Raw genomic sequence first — 9,696 nt, 5'->3', positions numbered from 1 at the left:
ATGCTTCTTATAATATCAGCTATAATTGACTCTAGTAATTTGCCTACAATTGAGGTCAGGCTTATTGGGCGGTAATTTGACGGTAACGACTTGCCCCCTGCTTTAAAAATAGGAATTACATTAGCTATCTTCCACATATCAGACACTACACCTGTTTGAAGAGAAATATTAAAAATATTAGTCAATGGTTCACAAAGTTCCATTTTACACTCTTTAAAAACCCTTGAAAAAAGTTCATCAGGGCCCGAGGATTTATTTTGCTTCAAACAGTCTATCTGTTTGATAACCATTTCGCTAGTGACTGTGATATTGCATAATTTATCGTCTTCAAGCCCACTATAAAAATTAATTATTGAGATATTGTTAGTGCCTTCTTGCGTGAAAACCGAGAGAAAATAATTATTAAGAATAGAGCACATTTCATTCTCCTTGTCAGTAAGATGCCCAGAGTTATTTTTAATGGGATCTATCTTATCTCTAACTTTTGTTCTATAAACCTGGTAAAGACCTTTTAGGTTAGTTTTCGAATCCCTAGTCCCGTTTAGCTTTTCTTATCCCCCTTTAATGTCCCTCTTAATGTCCCTCTTAATGTCCCTCTTAATGTCCCTCTTAGTGTCCCTCTTAGTGTCCCTCTTAGTGTCCCTCTTAGTGTCCCTCTTAATGTCCCTCTTAATGTCCCTCTTAGTGTCCCTCTTAGTGTCCTCTTAATGTCCCTCTTAATGTCCCTCTTAGTGTCCCTCTTAGTGTCCTCTTAATGTCCCTCTTAATGTCCCTCTTAATGTCCCTCTTAATGTCCCTCTTAATGTCCCTCTTAGTGTCCCTCTTAATGTCCCTCTTAGTGTCCCTCTTAGTGTCCCTCTTAGTGTCCCTCTTAGTGTCCCTCTTAATGTCCCTCTTAATGTCCCTCTTAATGTCTCTCTTAGTGTCCTCTTAATGTCCCTCTTAAGGTCCCTCTTAATGTCCCTCTTAATGTCCCTCTTAGTGTCCCTCTTAATGTCCCTCTTAATGTCCCTCTTAATGTCCCTCTTAGTGTCCCTCTTAGTGTCCCTCTTAATGTCCCTCTTAATGTCCCTCTTAGTGTCCCTCTTAGTGTCCTCTTAATGTCCCTCTTAATGTCCCTCTTAGTGTCCCTCTTAGTGTCCTCTTAATGTCCCTCTTAATGTCCCTCTTAATGTCCCTCTTAATGTCCCTCTTAATGTCCCTCTTAGTGTCCCTCTTAATGTCCCTCTTAGTGTCCCTCTTAGTGTCCCTCTTAGTGTCCCTCTTAGTGTCCCTCTTAATGTCCCTCTTAATGTCCCTCTTAATGTCTCTCTTAGTGTCCTCTTAATGTCCCTCTTAATGTCCCTCTTAATGTCCCTCTTAATGTCTCTCTTAGTGTCCCTCTTAATGTCCCTCTTAATGTCCCTCTTAATGTCCCTCTTAATGTCCCTCTTAATGTCCCTCTTAGTGTCCCTCTTAGTGTCCCTCTTAGTGTCCCTCTTAGTGTCCCTCTTAATGTCCCTCTTAATGTCCCTCTTAATGTCCCTCTTAGTGTCCCTCTTAGTGTCCCTCTTAGTGTCCCTCTTAGTGTCCCTCTTAATGTCCCTCTTAATGTCCCTCTTAGTGTCCCTCTTAGTGTCCCTCTTAGTGTCCCTCTTAGTGTCCCTCTTAGTGTCCCTCTTAGTGTCCCTCTTAATGTCCCTCTTAATGTCCCTCTTAATGTCCCTCTTAGTGTCCCTCTTAGTGTCCCTCTTAGTGTCCCTCTTAGTGTCCCTCTTAATGTCCCTCTTAATGTCCCTCTTAATGTCCCTCTTAATGTCCCTCTTAGTGTCCCTCTTAGTGTCCCTCTTAGTGTCCCTCTTAGTGTCCCTCTTAGTGTCCCTCTTAGTGTCCCTCTTAGTGTCCCTCTTAGTGTCCCTCTTAGTGTCCCTCTTAGTGTCCCTCTTAATGTCTCTCTTAGTGTCCCTCTTAGTGTCCCTCTTAATGTCCCTCTTAATGTCCCTCTTAATGTCTCTCTTAATGTCCCTCTTAGTGTCCCTCTTAATGTCCCTCTTAATGTCTCTCTTAATGTCCGTCTTAGTGTCCCTCTTAATGTCTCTCTTAGTGTCCCTCTTAGTGTCCCTCTTAATGTCCCTCTTAGTGTCCCTCTTAGTGTCCCTCTTAGTGTCCCTCTTAATGTCTCTCTTAGTGTCCCTCTTAGTGTCCCTCTTAGTGTCCCTCTTAGTGTCCCTCTTAATGTCCCTCTTAATGTCCCTCTTAATGTCTCTCTTAGTGTCCTCTTAATGTCCCTCTTAATGTCCCTCTTAATGTCCCTCTTAGTGTCCCTCTTAGTGTCCCTCTTAGTGTCCCTCTTAGTGTCCCTCTTAGTGTCCCTCTTAGTGTCCCTCTTAGTGTCCCTCTTAGTGTCCCTCTTAATGTCCCTCTTAGTGTCCCTCTTAGTGTCCCTCTTAGTGTCCCTCTTAATGTCTCTCTTAGTGTCCCTCTTAGTGTCCCTCTTAATGTCCCTCTTAGTGTCCCTCTTAGTGTCCCTCTTAGTGTCCCTCTTAGTGTCCCTCTTAATGTCTCTCTTAGTGTCCCTCTTAGTGTCCCTCTTAATGTCCCTCTTAGTGTCCCTCTTAGTGTCCCTCTTAGTGTCCCTCTTAGTGTCCTCTTAATGTCCCTCTTAATGTCCCTCTTAGTGTCCCTCTTAGTGTCCCTCTTAATGTCCCTCTTAATGTCCCTCTTAGTGTCCCTCTTAGTGTCCCTCTTAGTGTCCCTCTTAATGTCCCTCTTAGTGTCCCTCTTAATGTCTCTCTTAGTGTCCCTCTTAATGTCCCTCTTAGTGTCCCTCTTAGTGTCCCTCTTAGTGTCCCTCTTAGTGTCCCTCTTAATGTCCCTCTTAATGTCCCTCTTAGTGTCCCTCTTAGTGTCCCTCTTAGTGTCCCTCTTAGTGTCCCTCTTAATGTCCCTCTTAATGTCCCTCTTAATGTCCCTCTTAGTGTCCCTCTTAGTGTCCCTCTTAGTGTCCCTCTTAATGTCCCTCTTAGTGTCCCTCTTAGTGTCCCTCTTAGTGTCCTTCTTAATGTCCCTCTTAATGTCCCTCTTAATGTCCCTCACCCTGCTCAAATCAATTTAAAAGTGAACCCAAACCAATACAAGTAACGTTTATATCTAAATAAAACCAAAAGCAATGCATACAAAATATATGTAAATGGAGTCCAACCAATAATGGAAAACAAATCAATGCAGATGGAACCCAAAGCAATATAAACTCAAACCCATATAACCCAAATCAATCTAAACACAAACTGATGCAAGTGAAACGGAAACCATTTAATTTATTAAAAAATTAATCTAAATGAAGCCAAAACTAATGTAAATGAAATCAAACTGATCTAAATATAATCCGAATCTGTCCAAATGCATCTCAAAATAAACTAACGTCATATCCTATGATGAAAATGGAGCTCCTAACGAAAATACAACGAACTAAAACTAATCCAAGATTTTCAAATGGTTCGTTATTTACGGGTGCTATTGTAACTTACATGGAAGTTGTATTAAGCGCTGTGACTCAAGCCAGCCCAGGTAAAACTTAAATAACCTTAATGATCACTCTGGTAATTGGTGGTGTCACCTTCAACTAGGAACAACGAAGGCACTAACAAGGTTCTGTTTAGCTGACAATACTGGGTTTGTTATGGCTGTTCTTTATGACAACTGTTGTATCTGGCCTTAAGTGAACACCAAAACTTTACATTGCTATTACAGTCGAACAAGATAAATTGTCAAATCAAATATATCAAATATAAGCTGGTCTGGAAAGAAGAGGAAGAGTCAGATAAATAACTAGATGTCTTTCAGTCACTGTGTAATCAGCGGGAAGTATTATACCTACAATACATGCAAAATGAATAGTGCAAAGTGCTCCATAAGTCTGCAATGCAGTTAGATCAGCGTTAAAGATTTCAAGTCAATCGCAAGAAACATCCACAAGTAACCACATGGACACCACCCGGTCTTTTCCACGAAAAAAAAGGTCATTCACAACGACAGCTTAAAACCAATTCAGACCTTCCACTAAGATATACCAACTTTGAGAGTTTAAATACAATCAGAAAAGACATTATTTCTGGCACGGAGACAAGTCACAACATACAACAGTTCGGCAGCTGCAGTCTCAAGTTACTGGTATACAAGGCATGAAGCTGATTCAATCAGTATTCACAGAGTATCGCATGAAAACCAATATTTAAATTTACCTAATTTTTTCAATAAAACTGACACCTACACAGCCTACTATCAATCCAGTAAAATACATCAGCTTTAAGGTTTGAAACCAAGCAGAATTCTCCAGTTATTGCATCGAAAGCAATTTATTTAGTAAAACTTAAAAAAAAAAAAATATTTACACAACTTAAAGTTTGAAGCAGACCAGAAGAGGCATTCTCCAATTGTCAAATTTGTACCTACACAGTCTTAAACCCTAAAGATATCATAAATTACATAAGCATCATCCACTATTTCTCAGTTTTCAGTTAAATTTTAATTCAAACTGAAATTTGCATAGGTTACTTTTATGAGCTACCAGACAAGAACAGCTGAGAGGCTGAAGTTTTACCAACTTACAAGACAATCTTCATCCCAGATACATCGACAATATTCACACATTACAAGACAATCTTCATCCCAGATACATCGACAATATTCACACATTACCGCAGGAAAAACAATATTTACACTTTCCTAATTTCATAAAATTATCAAACTGTGACTTCACAGCCCAAAGTTATTCTAAACCTTTTTATCAATTAAGATACATCAATGATTAAGATACATCAATGATTAAGATACATCAGTGATTAATGGTTCAACACAATCAGAAAAGGCAGTCTCCCGTTACTGCACAAAACTTATGGTAATAAAATTTGCAAATTAAAACTTACGAAGGCCAAACTGTATAGGAAGGTTTCTTAAGTGTTCCACTGGTGAAAACTTGAAGATCAGAAGAGACAAAGTCCAGTTATAGTTTGCAATGTGAGAGTTCCAAGTTTATTAACTATATATTAGTAAATTGGCAAATTTGTAATTACACTGCTTAAATTTGTAAGTTAATGTACCTTATTAACTGTGGTATCTGGGCGCCTCTGCAAAGACAAGTGATCATGTGTCAACGATGGTGAAAATGTTGAATGATGGTGAAAGTGTTGAATGTTAGTGAAAGTGTTGAATGATAGTGAAAGTGTTGAATGATAATGAAAGTGTTGAATGTTGGTGAAAGTGTTGAATGTTGGTGAAAGTGTTGAATGTTGGTGAAAGTGTTGAATGTTGGTAAAAGTGTTGATTGTTGGAGAAAGTGTTGAATGTTGGTGAAAGTGTTGAATGTTGGTGAAAGTGTTGAATGTTGGTGAAAGTGTTGAATGTTGGTGAAAGTGTTGAATGTTGGTGAAAGTGTTGAATGTTGGTGAAAGTGTTGAATGTTGGTAAAAGTGTTGATTGTTGGAGAAAGTGTTGAATGTTGGTGAAAGTGTTGAATGTTGGTGAAACTGTTGAATGTTGGTGAAAGTGTTGAATGTTGGTGAAAGTGTTGAATGATGGTGAAAGTGTTGAATGTTGGTGAAAGTGTTGAATGTTGGTGAAAGTGTTGAATGTTGATGAAAGTGTTGAATGTTGGTGAAAGTGTTGAATGATGGTGAAAGTGTTAATTGTTGGTGAAAGTGTTGAATGTTGGTGAAAGTGTTGAATGTTGGTGAAAGTGTTGAATGATGAACGTGAAAGTGTTGAATGATGGTGAAAGTGTTGAATGTTTATGAAAGTGTTGAATGATGGTGAAAGTGTTGAATGATGGTGAAAGTGTTGAATGTTGATGAAAGTGTTGAATGATGTGTTTGAATGTTGATGAAAGTGTTGAATGTTGGTGAAAGTGTTGAATGTTGGTGAAAGTGTTTAATGATGGTGAAAGTGTTGAATGTTGGTGAAAGTGTTGAATGTTGGTGAAAGTGTTGAATGTTGGTGAAAGTGTTGAAGGTTGGTGAAAGTGTTGAATGTTGGTGAAAGTGTTGAATGTTGGTGAAAGTGTTGAATGTTGATGAAAGTGTTGAATGATGGAGAAAGTGTTGAATGATGGTGAAAGTGTTGAATGTTGATGAAAGTGTTGACTGATGGTGAAAGTGTTGAATCATGGTGAAAGTGTTGAACGAGGGTGAAAATGTTGAGTGATGGTGAAAGTGTTGAATTATGGTGAAAGTGTTGAACGAGGGTGAAAATGTTGAATGATGATGCAAGTGTTGAATGATGGTGAAAGTGTTGAATGATGGTGAAAGTGTTGAATGATGGTGAAAGTGTTGAATGTTGATGAAAGTGTTGAATGATGGTGAAAGTGTTGAATGTTACAGATGAAAGTGTTGAATGATGGTGAAAGTGTTGAATGATGGTGAAAGTGTTGAATGACGGTGAAAGTGTTGAATGTTGATGAAAGTGTTGAATGATGGTGAAAGTGTTGAATGATGGTGAAAGTGTTGAATGTTGATGAAAGTGATGAAAGTGTTGAATGATGGTGAAAGTGTTGAATGATGGTGAAAGTGTTGAATGATGGTGAAAGTGTTGAATGAAAATGGTGAAAGTGTTGAATGATGGTGAAAGTGTTGAATGAGGGTGGTGAAAGTGTTGAATGATGGTGAAAGTGTTGAATGATGGTAAAAGTGTTGAATGATGGTGAAAGTGTTGAATGATGGTGAAAGTGTTGAATGATGGTGAAAGTGTTGAATGAAAGTGGTGAAAGTGTTGAATGAGGGTGAAAGTGTTGAATGATGGTGAAAGTGTTGAATGATGGTGAAAGTGTTGAATGATGGTGAAAGTGTTGAATGATGGTGAAAGTGTTGAATGATGGTGAAAGTGTTGAATAATGGTGAAAGTGTTGAATGATGGTGAAAGTGTTGAATGAATCTGAAAGTGTTGAATGATGGTGAAAGTGTTGAATGATGGTGAAAGTGTTGAATGATGGTGAAAGTGTTGAATGATGGTGAAAGTGTTGAATGATGGTGAAAGTGTTGAATGATGGTGAAAGTGTTGAATGATGGTGAAAGTGTTGAATGATGGTGAAAGTGTTGAATGATGGTGAAAGTGTTGAATGATGGTGAAAGTGTTGAATGAGGGTGAAATTGTGAAAGTGTTGAATGAGGGTGAAAGTGTTGAATGAGGTGAAAGTGTTGAATGATAATGAAAGTGTTGAATGATAGTGAAAGTGTTGAATGATGGTGAAAGTGTTGAATGATGGTGAAAGTGTTGAATGATGGTGAAAGTGTTGAATGATGGTGAAAGTGTTGAATGATGGTGAAAGTGTTGAATGATGGTGAAAGTGTTGAATGATGGTGAAAGTGTTGAATGATGAAAGTGTTGAATGAGTGTTGAATGATGGTGAATGTGTTGAATGATGGTGAAAGTGTTGAATGAGGGTGAAAGTGTTGAATGAGGGTGAAAGTGTTGAATGATGATGCAAGTGCTGAATGATGGTGAAAGTGTAGAATGAGGGTGAAAGTGTTGAATGAGGTTGAAAGTGTTGAATGAGGGTGAAAGTGTAGAATGATGGTGAAAGTGTTGAATGATGGTGAAAGTGTTGAATGATGGTGAAAGTGTTGAATGATGGTGAAAGCATAGAATGATGGTGAAAGTTTTGAATGATGGTGAAAGTGTTGAATGATGGTGAAAGTGTTGAATGATGGTGAAAGTGTTGAATGATTATTATATACCAGCAAGGTGCTGTGATCTTCATTATTATATACCAGCAAGGTGTTGTGATCTTCATTATTATATACCAGCAAGGTGTTGTGATCTTCATTATTATATACCAGCAAGTTGCTGTGATCTTCATTATTATATACCAGCAAGGTGCTGTGATCTTCATTATATACCAGCAAGGTGCTGGGATCTTCATTATTATATACCAGCAAGGTTTTGTGATCTTCATTATTATATACCAGCAAGTTGCTGTGATCTTCATTATTATATACCAGCAAGGTGCTGTGATCTTCATTATATACCAGCAAGGTGCTGTGATCTTCATTATTATATACCAGCAAGGTGCTGTGATCTTCATTATATACCAGCAAGGTGTTGTGATCTTCATTATTATATACCAGCAAGGTGCTGTGATCTTCATTATTATATACCAGCAAGGTGCTGTGATCTTCATTATTATATACCAGCAAGGTGTTGTGATCTTCATTATTATATACCAGCAAGGTGCTGTGATCTTCATTATTATATACCAGCAAGGTGCTGTGATCTTCATTATTATATACCAGCAAGGTGTTGTGATCTTCATTATTATATACCAGCAAGGTGTTGTGATCTTCATTATTATATACCAGCAAGGTGTTGTGAACTTCATTATATACCAGCAAGGTTTTGTGATCTTCATTATATACCAGCAAGGTGTTGTGATCTTCATTATTATATACCAGCAAGGTGCTGTGATCTTCATTATTATATACCAGCAAGGTGTTGTGATCTTCATTATTATATACCAGCAAGGTGCTGTGATCTTCATTATTATATACCAGCAAGGTGTTGTGATCTTCATTATTATATACCAGCAAGGTGTTGTGATCTTCATTATTATATACCAGCAAGGTGTTGTGATCTTCATTATTATATACCAGCAAGGTGTTGTGATCTTCATTATTATATACCAGCAAGTTGCTGTGATCTTCATTATTATATACCAGCAAGGTGTTGTGATCTTCATTATTATATACCAGCAAGGTGCTGTGATCATTATATACCAGCAAGGTGTTGTGATCTTCATTATATACCAGCAAAGTGCTGTGATCTTCATTATTATATACCAGCAAGGTGTTGTGATCTTCATTATTATATACCAGCAAGGTGTTGTGATCATTATTATATACCAGCAACGTGTTGTGATCTTCATTATATACCAGCAAGATGTTGTGATCTTCATTATTATATACCAGCAAGGTGCTGTGATCTTCATTATTATATACCAGCAAGGTGTTGTGATCTTCATTATTATATACCAGCAAGGTGTTGTGATCTTCATTATATACCAGGCACAAGGTGTTGTGATCTTCATTATATACCAGCAGGTGCTTGTGATCTTCATTATATACCAGCAAAGGTGTTTGTGATGCTGTTATATACCAGCATGTTGTGATCTTCATTATATACCAGCAAGGTGTTGTGATCTTCATTATTATATACCAGCAAAGGTGTTGTGATCTTCATTATATACCAGCAAGGTGTTGTTGATCTTCATTATATACCAGCAAGGTGTGATCTTCATATATACCAGCAAGGTGTTGTGATTCTTCATTTATTATATACCAGCGAAAGTGTTGCTGATCTTCATTATTATATACCAGCAAGGTGTTTGTGATACTTCATTATATACCAAGCAAGGTGTTGGTATCTTCATTATATACCAAGCCGAAGGTGTTGTGATCTTCATTATTATATACCAGCAGGATGTTTGTGATCTTCATTTATTATATACCAAGCAAGGTGTTTGTGATCTTCGTATATACCAGCAAGGTGTTGTGATCTTCATTATTATATACCAGCAAGGTGTTGTGATCTTCATTATATACCAGCAAGGATGTTGTGATCTTCATTGTTATATACCAAGCCAGGTGTTGTGATCTTCATTATTATATACCAGCAAGGTGTTGTGATCTTCATTATTATATACCAGCAAGGTGTTGTGATCTTCATTATACA

This window comes from Cherax quadricarinatus, chromosome 3 (genome assembly GCF_038502225.1).
Source record: "Cherax quadricarinatus isolate ZL_2023a chromosome 3, ASM3850222v1, whole genome shotgun sequence".
Taxonomy (NCBI): domain Eukaryota; kingdom Metazoa; phylum Arthropoda; class Malacostraca; order Decapoda; family Parastacidae; genus Cherax; species Cherax quadricarinatus.
The sequence above is the reverse complement of the archived record's forward strand: the minus strand, read 5'-3'. Positions refer to the sequence as shown.